General features: G+C 41.0%; 1 protein-coding gene and 1 pseudogene across 1 annotated transcript in view; one reads left to right on the top strand and one right to left on the bottom strand.

Annotated features, from left to right (window-relative positions):
* CHMP4B (charged multivesicular body protein 4B) overlaps window positions 1-16,086 on the bottom strand; it is a 57,976-nt gene that overhangs the window by 20,872 nt on the left and 21,018 nt on the right. The gene's annotated exons all lie outside the window — the stretch shown is intronic.
* Window positions 13,048-14,919, top strand: LOC140518833 (motile sperm domain-containing protein 1 pseudogene; annotated as a pseudogene).

Here is a 16,086-nt window from a genome sequence, read left to right as displayed (position 1 = left end):
AAAGGGCTGAGCTACTGGATGATCTCTCAGATCTCTTTCAGCTATAGACCCTATGATTCAATCTCTTTCCATGGCCTCTTTTAATTTTAAGGCAAAATGTAATAAGTGTCAAAAGGAAAATACAAAGTCCTACGGTAGTTGTGAAGCAGAAGAGAAATAGTGTTCATCAGGAAAGGTCCCACCATGAAGGACATGGACAAGGTGGGATTTCTACAGAAGGAAATCACATGGCTGAGAGAGAGCTATTTCAGGCAAAAGAAGCAGCATGAACAAAGAAGTTAGCAAGGCACAGATCAATTCTAGAAAATAATTAGAACTACAAAGTAGCTAAAAATATAGGAAGTATGAATATCTTTTCAGATAAGTCTGAGAAGGTGGGCTGGGCTATCACTGAGTCTTGAATGGCAGGACAAGGAACTTAAGACTTTATTTCATAAGCAATGAGAAAACATTGAAGATTTTTAACATAATGACGTGGTCAGGCCTAAACATTAGGAAGATCTAGAGGTGGCATAAAGGAGATATTGGAGGGGAAGAGACTGGGGATATGATGACCATTTAAGCAGTTATGGAAATAGAATAAATGAGTGTCTAGTCTAAGGTCATGGCTCTGAGAATAGAGAGGAGACTGTGAAAATCACCACAGAAGGACAAAGGATAGAAACTGGCCACTAAGTGGATATGGAACATAAGGCAAAAGAACAGTCAAAGCTGACTCCTGGATACATCATTAACAAAAATAAGGAAATCTGGAAGAAATAAGAAAAACAGCAGGAAGAAGCAGTTCAGTCCAGGAGATATGATGTTGGTTCACAGACATATCTGTTTAGCTATTTCAGCTATTTTACCTGGCAAAGTATTAATCAGGCACAAATAGGCAGTTATTAAGCCAACTGTATAGCAGTTGCAGTATAGTAGCAACTAATATGTATACTGCACTTTAAATACATTATTTCATTTGTTTACCATGATATTAATAGAAAAAACACTGAACCAGAAATCAGAAAGCCTGGATTCTGTAGTTCCTCTCCTAACACTAACTAGCTCTATGACCTGGTTTACTTATGTCCCCTCTCTGGATCTCAGTTTTCTCATTTGTCAAATAAGAGGGATTGCTAAAACCATCTGTTTTAAAATTCTAAGAACTTTCTGGATGATAATAATAAGGGAGGCATGTGCAGAACTGGAAAGAGAACTAAATATGTTGTCAGAGGACATCAACTAAAGTCCTAGTTCTGCTACTTACATAATTTTTTCCTTACCTGCCTCTTCCCACCTGGGCCTCAGTTTTCTCATCTATAAAACAGAAGGTTTGGACCTCATGAGGTCTCTTTCCAGCTCTAGAGCTATGCTGAAAACATGTCACAGTACACAGCAACAACCACAGTGTGTGAGAAATTTTTCTGGTAGACTCAGCCCTTCACAGCAATGCAAGGACCTAAAAAATTCTCAGTGGACTCTTGAGGCAAAATGCTACCCACATCCAGAGAAAGAACTGTGGAACTGGACTGCAGAATGAAGCTAACTATTTTCTCTTGTGTTTTGTTTTTTCTCATGGTTTCTCCCATTCATTTTAATTCCTCCATGCAACATGACTAAGGTGAAAATGTATTTAGTAAGAATATATGTGTAGAACCCATATATGATTGCACACCTTCTTGGGGAGGGAGGGGGGAGAGAGGGGGAAAGGAGAGGAGAAAATCTAAGATTTATGGAAGTGTCTGTACAAAACTGAAAACAAACTTTTTTTAAAAAATGTGTCATAGCATCACAGATTTTATGAAAAGACCCTCATAAAATCATTTGGTCAGCCCCCACCTTCACTGTCCCAAGCTTTTTGCACTGGGGCTCCGGGTCTTACTTCTGGCTTTCACTGGGCTTCAGGGCTTAGCTGCTTGCTTTCTCTGGAGGGCAGACTTCCCCTTCTGGCTCCTATTTCGGAGTGGCAGGTTGCAGGGGTGGAGCCTTGTTGCTGTGGGGTTTTGGTAACGGTCTCTCCGGTGGCTGACGCTGAAGGAAGGATCCTTTTGCAGGTCTGCTCCAGGGGTGGGACCCTGCAGCTGGGTTGCTATGGAAACAAGTTCTCTGCTGGTAAGTGACAGGAGCAGGGTCTTACTATTAGACAGCCCTAGGGCAGAGCTTCACTGCTGGTCAGCAAGGCCTTACTAGTGGTTTGTACTGGGGGTAGAGTCACTGGGGAGGGGGCCTGAGGACTGCTGGAAAGTGTGCCTCACTGGTGGTTTGTCCCAGGCTTGGAGCCTTGCTGTAGGCCCTCTGCTGTGAGGCTGGCTGCTGCTGCTGCTAGTCTTGGACCTCCATTCCCTTCTACCCTAGTGGGTGGATAAGCTGCTTCCCTGCTCCTAGATCAATTCTGAGGCTGCTTTCTAGTTATTTAGAGAGGAATTTAGGAGGGCTTCAGAGGGTTCCTTCTTAACTCTGCCATCCTGACACTAGAATTTGTGAAGGGTTTCCAAAGGATTTATTTCTGCTCTCTACCTCCAGAGAAAGGACTGATGGGGACTGAATACTTTTTGTTCTTGGGGGAGGGGGAGTGGGGGAGACAGACTGTTTTCTTTTACAACATGGTTATTAATATGAAGATATGTTTTGCATGACTGCACATGTATAATCTATATCAACCTGCTTGCCTTCTCAAGGAAGGGGTAGGAAAAGGAGACAGGGAGAGAATTTGGGAATGAAAATTTTAAAAAATGAGTGTTAAAAACTGTTTTTACTTACAATTGGAAAAAAAAAGTTGGTTTTTTTTTTTTAATACAGAATTAGAAGGGAAACAGTAAGTTAGTTAGCAGATTATATACAAAGCCTAGGAAAAAAAGAAGAAACCACAAAGAATCTGTCATAGTCTTAGTTTTAACAATTGTAAAACTTGGTATTGGCCTAGATACGTCCCTCAAAAAAAGCCACTCTTTTAGTCTTGAGTTCCTTGATCCTTTATTTTTTCTTGGCACAGAAAGTCATAGATGAAAGCCTCTATTCTAAGACTCCTTAGGGACCTGCCCCTCAACCCTTGACTTTTCCTCAGGGCCTGGTCATGGCTGATGCCATAATGGCATAGCTAATTTGAAAATATATTCCAGAAAACAACTATGAAAGACTTCAGAATTCTGATTCATGTGATGATGATCATCATGATAACAACATTAATAATAGTAACAGGTAACATTTATATAAGACCATGCACCAGAACTGTATAAATTCCTGTGTAAATAAAACCATGTAAGTAAAGCCAAGTGCTTTACAATTATTTCATTTTGTATTCACAACCACCGAGGGAAGTAAAGTGAGATTATTATTCCCATTTCATAAAATAGGAAAACTGAGGGAGAGGTTAAGGGACTTGCCCAGGGCCACATAGCTAATAAGTGTCTGAGGCTGGAGTTGCTCTCAGGTCTGGCATTCTCTCCATCATATCGCACCACCTGCCCATCTCTAATCCAAAGAACATCACCAACCTCCTGTCAGAGAGGCAATTGGCTTAAAATCCAAAATGAGACATTCATTTTTGAACATGGTCAAAGTGGGAATTTCCTATGAGATTTCGCTGTGAGAATATTTAACATGCGTATAGGTTGTTGTTATTTTGTCCTTTGTTCTTGAAGAGGACCATGATGTCAGGAAGATGATGCCATGACTTGCAAATGAATTGGATTTTTAAATGTGAGGGAGGGCTGTGCAAGGTCACCAGCCTCACTTTCTCCTCCAGAGCTACCTGGGTCCAGTGGTAAGATACAGGGTGACTGAAGATGGCTCCCTGTGTATACGTATGTACAGACAGATGAGACTTTTAAAACCCCCAAAACAAAATTCTTATAATAAATCAATCTGTGTATGTGGGGAGGAAGTGGGAGTGGAAGGTGTGTGTGTGTGTGTGTGTCCTCTAGAAGAGCTGCTCTGCAAACACGTGTACAGTATCAGTATCTTTCTCTCCCTCTCTCATATGCATATATATTTTTCCCAAGCAACTCCATCAGGAAGAAGAGGCTATAGTGGGAAGGGATAATTTTTTACCATCAATTCTTCTTTTAAGCCTACTCTACATCAATGCTAGACACTCAGAGCTGCAGTTTTGGGGGTGGTTTTTCATTATACCTTGAAATCACCTTCAGTTTATAAACAATGAAAGAAAGTATTTATACTGAGTGATGCTTGCTAGTTCCTAAGAAACCATAATCTCCAGCCAGAGACAAACTCTCTACAGAGGGATATTCAAAGCAAGACTGGCAATGCCTCAGTGTCAGTGAAGGATCACTGACCCACAGGAGAGGTAACCAAAGGCCACACTGCAAGTAAAATAGCTTTCATATATTTTCCCTATTTAAAAAGTTCTATTCACCTACTTTTAAAGTCGAAAACAAGCATCAGTTTTGTCCAATAAATACCACTACTAAAAATATGTGTTAGGTGGGTGGCATTACCATTTAAGAGAGATAAGAAGTGGAAGAAAAGAAGTAAAGGAAAGGCAGGGGACAAGACAGGAGGGGATAGGTGAATGGGTAGTTGGAGGGTAGGAGACAGGCAGAGAAAGGATGTGGATATAGTGCTGAGCAGGGAAGTACAAGCTGTGTAAAGTAGTTGCATTTACTTGGCTGATATGGAAATGTGTTTTGCATGACTTCACATGTATAATCGACATATTGTTTGTCTTCTAAAAGGGTGAAGGAGGGGGATGAAGGGAGAAAATTTGGAACTCAAAATCTTAAAAAATGAATGGCAAAAAAATTTTAATGTAATTGGAGAATATTTAATGAAAAATATAAAAATTATATATATAATCTTACTTAAGCCTCATTTAATAACTTTGCAAACTAGTACAAGTGGTATTCCATTTTAACTAAGGCCCAAAGAATTTAAGTGAGACCACTTAAACTGGCCCACTCACAAGGCTACTTCCCTAATTCATAATTCAGCTCCTTGTTAGCTCTCTGAGATGTTTTAGTAGCCCCCTAACTGGTCTCCCTGACAAATCTCTGCCCTCTCCAATCACTCCTCCCTACAGCGCCAAAGTGATATTTCTAAAACACAGGTCTTCTCATGTCACTCCCTTAATTCAGACTTACCTGTAGGATCAAATACAAACTCCTGTGTCATTTAAAGCCCTTGATGATGTGGCTTCCTTCTATTTTTCTAGGCTTCCATATTGATTACTCTCCTTCAGCTCAGCCAGACCAGCACTACAGCTCTTTCCAGGAGACATTCCATGTCCTTTTTTGCACCAGCTTGTTTTCATGCCCAGAATGCACTCCCTCCTAAACTCTACTTCTACCTTCCTTAAAGTGCACGTCTTCCATGAAACCTTCTCTGAGTCTGTTTCTAGTGCCTCCCTCCTGATAATAACTTGTACTGAGTGTATAGTCTTAATGTACATGTTGTCTCCCTTGGTAAGACCTTAGCCTCCTTAAGGGCAGGTACTTATTTGGTTTTTCCTTTGTATCTCTAGCACCTAGAACAGTGCTATATAGGTGAAATGCTTTACTTGCTGAAAGATGGGGTTAACAGTTAATAAATAGTAAAGTGACGATTTGAACCCAACTTCTAAATTCCAGATCCAGAATCCTATTCATTGAACAATAAAGCTTAAGATTTAGAAGAAACAGGGAGAACTGAAGGAGGAAGAAGAGGAAAAAGGATAAGGAGAGACAGATGACAGGGAGAGGATGAGGAAGGCTGGGACATTAAGGGGAGGATGGGATGGACAATAAAGGAGGGGGCAGTAAAAGAAGAGTGAGACAAAAAGAAGGAGGGAAGAAAGAAGAGAAAGAGCACTTGATTCTAGAACCAGAGGCCTGGGTACAAATCCTGCCTCTAATCCTCACTAAAGTCACTCCTTGGGCCTCAGTTTCCTTATCTGTAAACAGAGGGAATTGGACCAGATGTGATCTGAGGTTCATTCTACCTCTAAATCTATAATTCAAAGAGAAAAAGGACAGAGAAGGAGGAGAGAGGAGGCAAGAAACTGATAAAGAAAGGGAGGAGTCAGGGAGACAGGACAGAATAGAGAGAAAAAATCATATACGAGTGACAGCCCCGTATATAAAAGAGATCGTGAGAGAAGTATATAAAGGGAAAGGAAGATGGGAAAGGAAAAGGATCAAGAAGAGATATAGGGTGAGGAGGGAGTGCATCCTCTCACAGCCTATTTAATTGGAGCTCTGTGCTTCAGAATAAGTTATCATTAAAACCTTTTGAAATACTGATTAAGCATTGTGGTTGCCTCTTAATGGAAAAAAACTTTTCTGGGCTGCTACAGCTGTGACCTGTGCAACATTACTTAGTACCCGTTCTCAAATGGATGCAGATCAGAAAGGGCTTGGAGGGTCACCCCTGATCCAGAACCAATATGAAAATGAATGAGGCTGCTTGTTATTTTCTAGAGGACTTTCTTATTTTGTGTAGGGTAATCATCTCAAAATAGTGGTCCTGACTTCTCCGAAGAGAAGAAGAAAGACAGCTGGACCTGCTCATCTAGCCCTTTAACCACAATAAACACTTTTTACAAATTTCAGGACTGCTTTCTCCTCAACATGTGACTTCAGCCCTTATCTGTGTGCAGAAAATCTGGGCTAAGATGCTGGAAAGAGTTAGATCAATAACTGCATCAAATTCGAGAGTCTTATGCAGAGGGCTGTGGAGAACTTTAAAAAGTAACTCTGCAAACACAACAATTTTTTCCCTTGCCCTGAGAATCTGGAGGCAAGGGAAGAGTTTTCTATTTGATTCCCACTCCCAGGCTAGAATGCACTGTTTCTTTTCCAATTTGCTTTTCTTTTCACCATTTCCAGCTGAACTGATGCCAACAAGACCCCCTTTTGTTTAATGCAGCTTTTGTGCTTTGGCAGCAGAAATCACAACCCAGCTCCTAGGCTGGGGTTCTAATTTTCAGTGTATGTTGTGTGCAGAGCAGCCCCTCTCGAGGACAAAAGCAGGGTATTCACACTGGTGGGAAGCGGAGAGGAAAAACAGCAGGGACTACCCCTCCTGTCTTGCTGGGCAGCAGCCCAGGAAAGAGGAGAGGGAAGGCACAAAGCTTCTAGAAACTTTGGACTGGGAAAGGCAAAGATAGTGATGGGGACAAGATCAGAAGGGATGCAGGGAAGGGAAAGGAGTCAGCTAGTTAGAAAAGGACAAAGAAGGGAGAAGGAGGAGACCAACCAGAAAGCAAAAACAGAATGATTAGGAATTCAAGGCAATGTCCTCAGTAAGTAGTGGGTTTGAATTAAAAATGTCACTCAGTGCCTTTACTGGACAGGTCTCCAGAGCAATTAAGCCAGGGACATCCATTCCCCCCTTCTCCCTCCCAAGAGTCCCAATTGGAGAAAGGAGAGAGAACAATACCTAAGCCCTTTCTCTCTGAGACTCACTGATTTCACTGGTGTCTCCAGGAGAGTCTTAAGGCTTCAGGGAAGACAATTTTCACTCAAAAAAAAAAAAAAAAGGTTGGGACTCCTGTATTAAAGTCTCCCCCTTTTATGTGCCCAATGGAAAAGAACCAGTAGCTAGTATTTTAACTCTTTGCCCTAGAAAGGCCAAAACATGCTTTACATTGAGAAATGTCTTTTGGTGGCTGCATCAGAGAGAAGAAAAACATGAAAAAATAAGTAGAAGGAAAATATTTATGACAAATGTGACAGCATTTGGCAACTCAAAAATACAGAGAGAAGTACCAGCATGGTGTTGGGGATAAAAAGTCAACCTGGATGTCAGAAAAACCTGAGTTCAAGTAACACCTTTGACATATACTAACTGTGTGACCCTGAGCAAGTCATTCATTTTAGTCTCTGGCTCAGGTTAGTCTCTATTTGTGGAGGAAGTGCCTATTTTCATTCTTAGAGGAATTTCCTCCTTGGGAATTTCCTCCTTCCCTAAAACAATGAAATCATAGGTCAGAGATAAGAAATAAACAAAATGCATAAGGAACTGTGAAGAAAAACACAGTAGTAACTAACCCCTGTCCACAACAGATAAATCACTAAAAAGCCATGAATATACAACTTTTAAGAGATGGCATTGTTAATAATCACTAGAAAAATGTTCAAGCTCAATAATAAAGAGATGTGAATTAATACAACTTGGAGATACGTCATACCCATAAAACAAGCAAAAAAATAATTACAAGGTGGCAGGATTGTGTAAAAACAAACACTCAAATGCTGGTGGAATTATAAACCTGTAATATCTTGGTGGAGCATTATGGTATTACTCAGTAAAACTTGCAAAAGTAATAATATCAAAGATGGTAGTGTACAGGCAACAATACAGATGAAGTCTCTCAATATTCCCCTCCAAAAATTTTAAAATAATGCCATAAATTCAGTTTTGGAGTGGAAGAACCAACAAAAGTGTGAAAGGCAGCAAAAGTTAAGTTTCTACAGTAAGTTACTGTTAACTGATAGAGTCACTGAGAATAAGTTAGATGGACTCAACCAATCAAAAGACAGACAGTGGCCTTCAGAAAATTACAAAGTTTTTGATAAAGGAACCAAATCTACAGCCAGCTGGAACTAGCCAAGAAAAATGACCTAGAGTTATCTGGAGAAGGCTTTTCTTCACTGAGCCTGCCTAATGAACTTCATTCATACAAGCAGACACACTCCGCATAAAATTATCCCTCCATTTTCTGATCATGAGTCCTGTGTTAAAACATGTTTGGGAGGGGGAATCACACCAAAGAGGGTTACGTAATGAGCATGTAGAGAAGATGGTGACCTAATGGAGGATGGACCAATCCATCTCCTGGTGGGAGGATCTGTCTTGAACTAACAGTATAGAGCTCATCTTGCTTCTGTATTCAGTGCTCCCTCCCCCTGAAAAGAGGATGGAGGCCCAATTTGGTCAAAGTGCTCAATTCCTCTGAACTCTGCTATAATAAATTTTCCTTGATACTTTTTCAGTGTTAAGAGTGTTTCCAACAAAAAATTGAGGTGAGACATTCTTCCAGCCTGAGACAACTTAGGTTGTCAGAAGGAGCACCAGAGTGCTCTGTGACACCAGGGTGGAGCACCCAGAGTACCCACACACAAGGGGGACAGGCTGTGGGGGTGACAGTGAAGGCTATGTGTATGTCAGGGGAAGGAGGGGTTAGAGGGGAATTGTGCAGCAGTAGCAGTTTCAGGAGGTCTCAGTCTAGAGATATTAAGGGGATCAGACAACTGGTCAGAAAGGGACTACAGCAGACCCTTTGCTGAAACTGGGTGCAGCTGGCACTGACTGGCAACTCTGTCGCCCATATGCAGTTCTAGGTCACAGTTCCAGGGCAGAGAGGAGCACTAGGGCTTGCAGCTGCAGGGGAACAGGGGCCCTTCCTGGATAAAGACCAGAGTGCAGACCAGGAGAACAGTGACCACACCTCTCTCTGGATCACTCCAGTTTGGAAGCACCAAAAACTTGCAGACTACCAGAATGAGCTCTAAAAACAACAGCACAAATAAAAGAATTACTAGATTACCTGAAAGTTGTGATAAAAAAAAAAAAGGGGTCTAGATATCATCTTTCAAGAAATTATCAAGGAAAACTGCCCTAACATTTTTAGATCCAGAAATGGAAAGGATCCAACAATCACTTCCTGAAAGAGATGCAAAAATGAAAACTCCTAGGAATATTATAGCCAAATTCTAGAGTTTCTAGGTCCAGGAGAAAATACTGCAAGCAGCCAGAAAGAAACAGTTCAAATATTGTGGACCCACAGTCAGGATAACACAAGAGTTAGCAGCTTCCATGTTAAAGGAATGAGGGCTTGGAATAGGTTATTCCAAAGGACAAAGGAGCTAGGATTACAACCAAGAATCACTTATGACATTTAATGAAACAGGGAACAAGCATTCCTGACGAAAAGACCAGGGCTGAACAGAAGATTTGACTTTAAATACAAGATGCAAGAGAATCATAAAAAGGTAAACCAGAAAGAGAAATCATAAGGGATTCGATCAGGTTAAACCATTTACATTCCTACATGGGAAGATGATACTCGTAACTCCTAAGAACTTTCTCATTATTAAGGGTCTATACAGACAAAGGGCATGAGTGTGAGTCAATTATGTTAAGATGATCTTAAAAAAAAAGTAAAAAAGAAAGTGGGATGTACTAAGAGAAAGGGAAAATAAAATAAGGAAATTTTTGTCATATAAAAGAGGCATGCAAGGAAGAGCTTTTACACTGGAGGGGGAAAAGAAGAATGAGGGATGAGTGATAGATACTTCAACCTCATCCTCATTGTCCTCATTGGAATTGGTTCAAAGAGAAAGCACACACATACATACACACACACACACACACACACACACACACATACACACACACACACACAGAATTTGGTATAGAAATCTGACTTAATAGGGTAAAAGAGAAGGAGAAAGGGATAAGAGATACTAGGAGGGGAAATGACAAAAAGGAGGGTAAATTAAGGAAGACAATGGTCAGAAGCAAAACAGACCTTTGAGGAAGGAAAATTGAAAAAGAGAAGGCCAAATAGAAGAAAATAGGATGGAGGGAAATACACAGTAATCATAACCGTGAATGTGAACGGGATGAGCTCACCCATAAAACAGGACACAAGACTAAGTTAGAACACAGAATCCAACAATATGTTGTTTACAAGAGCTACACTTGAAACAGAAAGACACACAGAGTTCAAATAAAGGGTTGGAGCAAAGTCTATCATGCTTCAGCAAAAGTAAAATAGCAAGGGTAGTAATCATGACCTCAGAGAAAGAAGAAGCAAAAATAGATCTAATTAAAAGGGATAATCAGGTAAATTACATTTTGCTAAAAGGTCCTACATAGATGATTGTAATGGAATATTACTGTGCCATAAGAAATGATGAGCTAGATGATTTAAGAAAAACCTGAAAATACTTAAATGATATGATAGACTAAAGTGAACAGAACCAGAAGAATACTGTACATAGTACTGCACAGTGAACAACTTAGGTATCCTCAGCAATACAACGATCCAAGACAAACCCCAAGGATTCAAAATGCTATCCACCTTCAGAGTAAGAACTGGTGGCATCTAAATACAGACCAAAGTCTACAATTTTTCATTTTCTTTTTTTGTTTGAGGCTTTTTTTCTCCCCATGTTATTTCCAAATAACACGGAAACGTTTTCCATGATTACACCTGCATAACCTGTACCAGACTGCTCACCATCTCACAGAGGGGGCAGGGGGAGGAGGGACAGAATTTGAAACTCAAAGAATTTTTAAAATTATTTTGCAAGTAAATGAGGAAAAGTAAAACATTAAAAAAATATAAAAGGTACCACAGTGAATAGCAAAAAATTTTCCAGGAAGTTCCTCTGATAAAGGCCTCATTTCTCAAATGTTCTCAAATCTCCAATTCATAAAAATAAGAGCCACTCCCCAACTGATAGACAAAGAGGATATAAACAGACAGCTTTCACAAAAAAGTAATCAAAAGCTATCAATAGTCCTATGAAAAAATGCTCTAAATCACTACTGATTAGAGAAATGCAAAATAAAACAATTCTGGGGGCACCACCTGACGATATCAGAAATGACAAATGCCGAAGGGGATGATAGAAAATAGGCACACTGATAAACTGCTGGTGGAATTATGAACTAGTCCAATGATTTTGGAGAACAATTTGCAACTATGCTCCAAGGGTTATAAAACTGTTGCATGCCTTTTGATCCAGCAATACCACAACCAGGTTTGTACTCCAAAGAGATCAAAGGAAAAGAAAAAGGAAAATTTTGCACAAAAATATTTATAGCAATTCTTTTTGTGGTGGTAAAGTATTGGAAGTCAAGGAGATGCTCATCAATTGGGGAATGGCTGAACAAGTTGTGGCATGATTGTGATGGAGTACTATTGTGCTATATAAGAAGGTAGTAATTTCTGAAAAAAAAAACATCAGTACCTACATAAACTGCTGCAAAGTGAAGCTGGGAGATCGACTGTGAAAGACGTGGCTACTCTAATACAATGATCTGAAATAATTCCTCATGATGAAAAAATGGTCTCCAGTTCCAGAGAGAGAACTGCACTCTGAGTGCCAAGTAAAGTATAATTTTCTACCTATTTTTTATTGCTTTTCTTTTTGCAATATGGCTAATTTGCAAATATGTTTTACATGATTTCACATGCACAACTCATATCATTTCTACTTGCCTTCTTAGTGGGTGGGGAAGGGGTAGGAGGAAGAGAGAATATGGAACCCAAAATTTAAAAAGAAAATGTTAGAAATAAATTCATTAGAAAAGGTACTTATATTCTTTGACCCCAAAGAATCGACTGTTGGGGAAAAACAAGGAAAACTGTTCAAATATTTTCATCCACCTTCCCTTCCCCCCACTCATGATCTCACTAGCGTAGAAACTTTCGGACAACACAGATTGGCACGTCCAGCTAAGTGCCATGTCCTATTTGTCACCTCCTCCACAGCCCATCCCTTGCCAATCCCCCGAAGAAGACCCTCAGCACTGCACACCTGCCGGCGGGGCTGCCAGCCTCCCGTCTCTCCCCCTATCCAAGTCACTCCAGAGGATCAAATAAAACCCCTCCATTAGGCTCAGCCCTTCCTAACCCCGCCCCTCCTGCATCTCGGTGCCCTCCCTAGCACGGCCTCAGCTAAGCGCCCGGCTGACCACCACGGCCACAGAGCCCAGGCGTCAGAAGAGACAAATAAACCCACATTTCTCAGATAACCAAGTGGCACCGCACCCCCACCCCCACCCCCAGAACTCTGTCTCAAGGTTTGTGGAGTTAAAGATGGATGGAGCCTAAAGATCTGTCCAGAGAAATGGTTAAAGGTCATTATCCCTGGCCTAAACACATAAACGATAAGAAACACTGAAAAGCATTTAAGAGGAATACAAGAAAACCTACAAACAACGCAGGGCCAGAATGGCGGCGGGGGAGGAGCAGAGGCTGCCCCAAAGGGAAGAGCTAGCAAGGCAGGGGCGCGACCGCGGCGCCGCCGAGGCCCCGCCCCGCCCCCCCCCTCCGCGGCCCCACCCCCTCTCCCGCGGCGCGGCCCAGGCCAGTAGCTCCGCCCAGAGAGCCTCCACGCAGCGCTGCGCCGCCGCCGCCGCCGCCGCCGGGTCCTCCCGTATCCCAGCAGCCAGCGCAGCCCCAGTCGGTGACAAAGGACTAGGGGAAGCGTCGCAGCCCCGCGCTCGCAGGGGGGAGGGACCGAGCCCGAGGAGCCGCGTTCGGTCCGTCGTCGAGGAAGACCGGAAAAATGCTTTGGGGTTTTTAACTGAATCGGAAAAGGGAACCGCGAGTGGCGGCGGGCCGGAGGGCGGCGGCGGCGGCCCGGGGCTCCGCGCCAATGCAGCAGCCACCACGGCAGCCCGAGTTAGGGGAAGCCAACCTTCCCGTGTTCGTGTTTCCCACGGAACTGATCTTTTATGCAGACGACCAGTCCACCCACAAGCAGGTGCTGACCCTGTACAATCCCTACGAGTTCGCCTTGAAGTTCAAAGTGCTGTGCACCACCCCCAACAAGTACGTGGTGGTGGACGCGGCGGGGGCGGTGAAGCCTCAGTGCTGTGTGGACATCGTCATCCGTCACAGAGATGTCCGGCCCTGCCACTATGATGTAATAGACAAATTCCGCCTTCAAGTTTCGGAACAGAGCCAGAGGAAGGCTCTGGGACGCAAAGAGATCATCGCGACCCTTCTGCCATCGGCCAAGGGGCAGCGAAAGGAAGAAGAGGAGAAAAGGATAAAGGAACACTTGGCGGAGAGCGTCTTTTTGGAGCAGATGCTGGGTCAGACGGAAAACAGGGCTGTCTCTTCGGGACCTAGTTTATTAACTGTCTTCCTGGGAATGGTGTGCATTGCAGCTCTGATGCTGCCCACGCTGGGAGAAGTGGAGTCTCTAGTGCCTCACTACTTCCATTTAAGTGTGAATCAAAAATTGGTAGCTGCTTACGTTTTAGGTCTTATCACTATGGTTATACTTAGAATATGAGCAAGGACTGGAGTTGACTGAAATCATTTCACCTTCCCATCATGAATGCGGACTGCCCTTTATTCCCTCTTGACTCTATGCTACAGAAAAACTTGGATGATTTAAAATACTTGCATATGTGTAATATATGTATATATTTTAAACTGATGTATAACTTTATTTGAAGGACTCCAGCACCTTGTGCTCATGTTACAGATATGATACTTTGTTGGATGATTCTTGTAAAATTAAGGAAATTTTTATAGCTATACTGGTGGGGGGGAAGACTTATTAAAATAACATTTGCTATTTTTAAAAAAGTGAATGAGAATGAGTTAGGAACGAATGGATACTGAAAAGAAGAAAAATTAGCCTTGGTGTCGAGAAATACTTCTTTAAAATTAGGGCTGTCCAAAAGTGGAATGGGATGCCTCAGGGCTGGATGACCACTTGCTGAATAATATTAAGTGAAGATTGTTTTTTTCTGTATAGGTTGGCCACTAAAGTCTTTGAAACTTTGAGATAATGTGATAGTTCTGATGGTAACTTAAAGGGAGGAACTGAAAAAAAATGTTATACTTTAGGCATTAAAAGTTAATATAAATTATTATTACACAAGTATGATTGGTTGTACTGGTGTTTAATGTTAAGTAGCTAACACAGAAACTTTTTAAGTAACATTGGGAATTAGGGAGAACCAAAAAGCACTCTTTTTGATTTTCATTTCAGGTTTGGAAAAAGTACTGGGGGAAAACAGAAAAAGTACTGAGCTAGGCTTCAAGAGACTCGAGTTTCAAGTCCCATCTCAGTCACTACACCTCAATGTGTGACCATAGTAGGCAACTAAATTCCCCTTTTTGAATCTCAGTTTTTGCCCTCATAAAAGAGGAAGATGGACTAAATTTCTGAGGCTCTTTCTAGTTCTAAAGTTCTATGATTTTAATGTTCAAAGAAATAAAATGTGAGTAAATAAGGTGTTCTGATGGATCCTACTGTCTTGTTAATGTGGGTACTCCCTCCAATGATGCAGATGGCAACCCAAGTTTACCTTCTTAGTCTCTGTAGTTCTGTGTCCTGTAAATTCTTCATTTGGGGGTCCACCTAATAAACTGGAAATCCTCTTACACATCTTTTGTGGATACCAAAGGATAACCTAGATTGTTCATCAGTTAAATGGCTTTTCGCTTATCTGAAAATTTCCTCATTTTCCTCATCTGTAGATTGAAAGGACTAGACTAGTCTTTTAAGATGCCTCCCAATTCTAAATCTGTGATCCTTTTATAAAGCCCACCTTTACATCAGTGGTGTCAAACTCAAATAGAAACAATCCCTACAGGCTACATACTGAATTAGAAAATCACATATTAACATTACCTATCTTGTATCATATTTTTAATCATTTCCCAATTACATTTTAATGTAGTTTGGGCTACACTCAGGGGCTTTTGCAGGCTAGAGTTTGACACCTCTACACCATTTCTCTGGTACAATTCTACATTGGTATTACATTACAACCTAAGCATTTCCACCAGGGGCCTCTCTGTTTCCTTTAAAATGTCTCAACTTTAATTCTTCTGAGTTGGATCTTTCATGACTTGCAACCATAGAGCCTCACTTAAAAACAAATGGAAAAAACAAGCAACTACATCATAAAATAATGTATAGACTTAGTGATTAAGTGAATTTCATTTATAAGTTCTTAAAATTATATCTGATATATGAGAAATGGAAAGAATGATATGCTAAAATGACAACTACAAACCTTAGGGAAAATGAACATACACATCATTTTTTTTCAGGCTTATAAGAACAAAGACATGTATTTTTAAAGATCCTTTAAAAACACTAAAAAGTAAAGGAATAGAGATCTTTCCTTAATACAACAATCAGCATACATCTAAATCAATAGTATTACTCGTAATGGAGAAACATTAGTGTTTCCAAAATAATCAGTAGCAAGGACGTTCATTTTCACCCATATTATTTTATATAATTCTACTACAATAAGCATAAGACAAAGGATAAAAAATTACTGCTATTTGCAAAAGACATTCCTCACTTAAGAGTATACCTGAGACAAATGAAAAATTAAATGAAAACAATAACTTCAATAAATCAGCAAGCTTAAAATAAACATATACACACCCCTAAA

The sequence above is a fragment of the Notamacropus eugenii genome, chromosome 1 (assembly GCF_028372415.1).
Source record: "Notamacropus eugenii isolate mMacEug1 chromosome 1, mMacEug1.pri_v2, whole genome shotgun sequence".
In the NCBI taxonomy this organism is placed as follows: domain Eukaryota; kingdom Metazoa; phylum Chordata; class Mammalia; order Diprotodontia; family Macropodidae; genus Notamacropus; species Notamacropus eugenii.
This window is presented reverse-complemented; position numbering and strand designations above follow the sequence as displayed.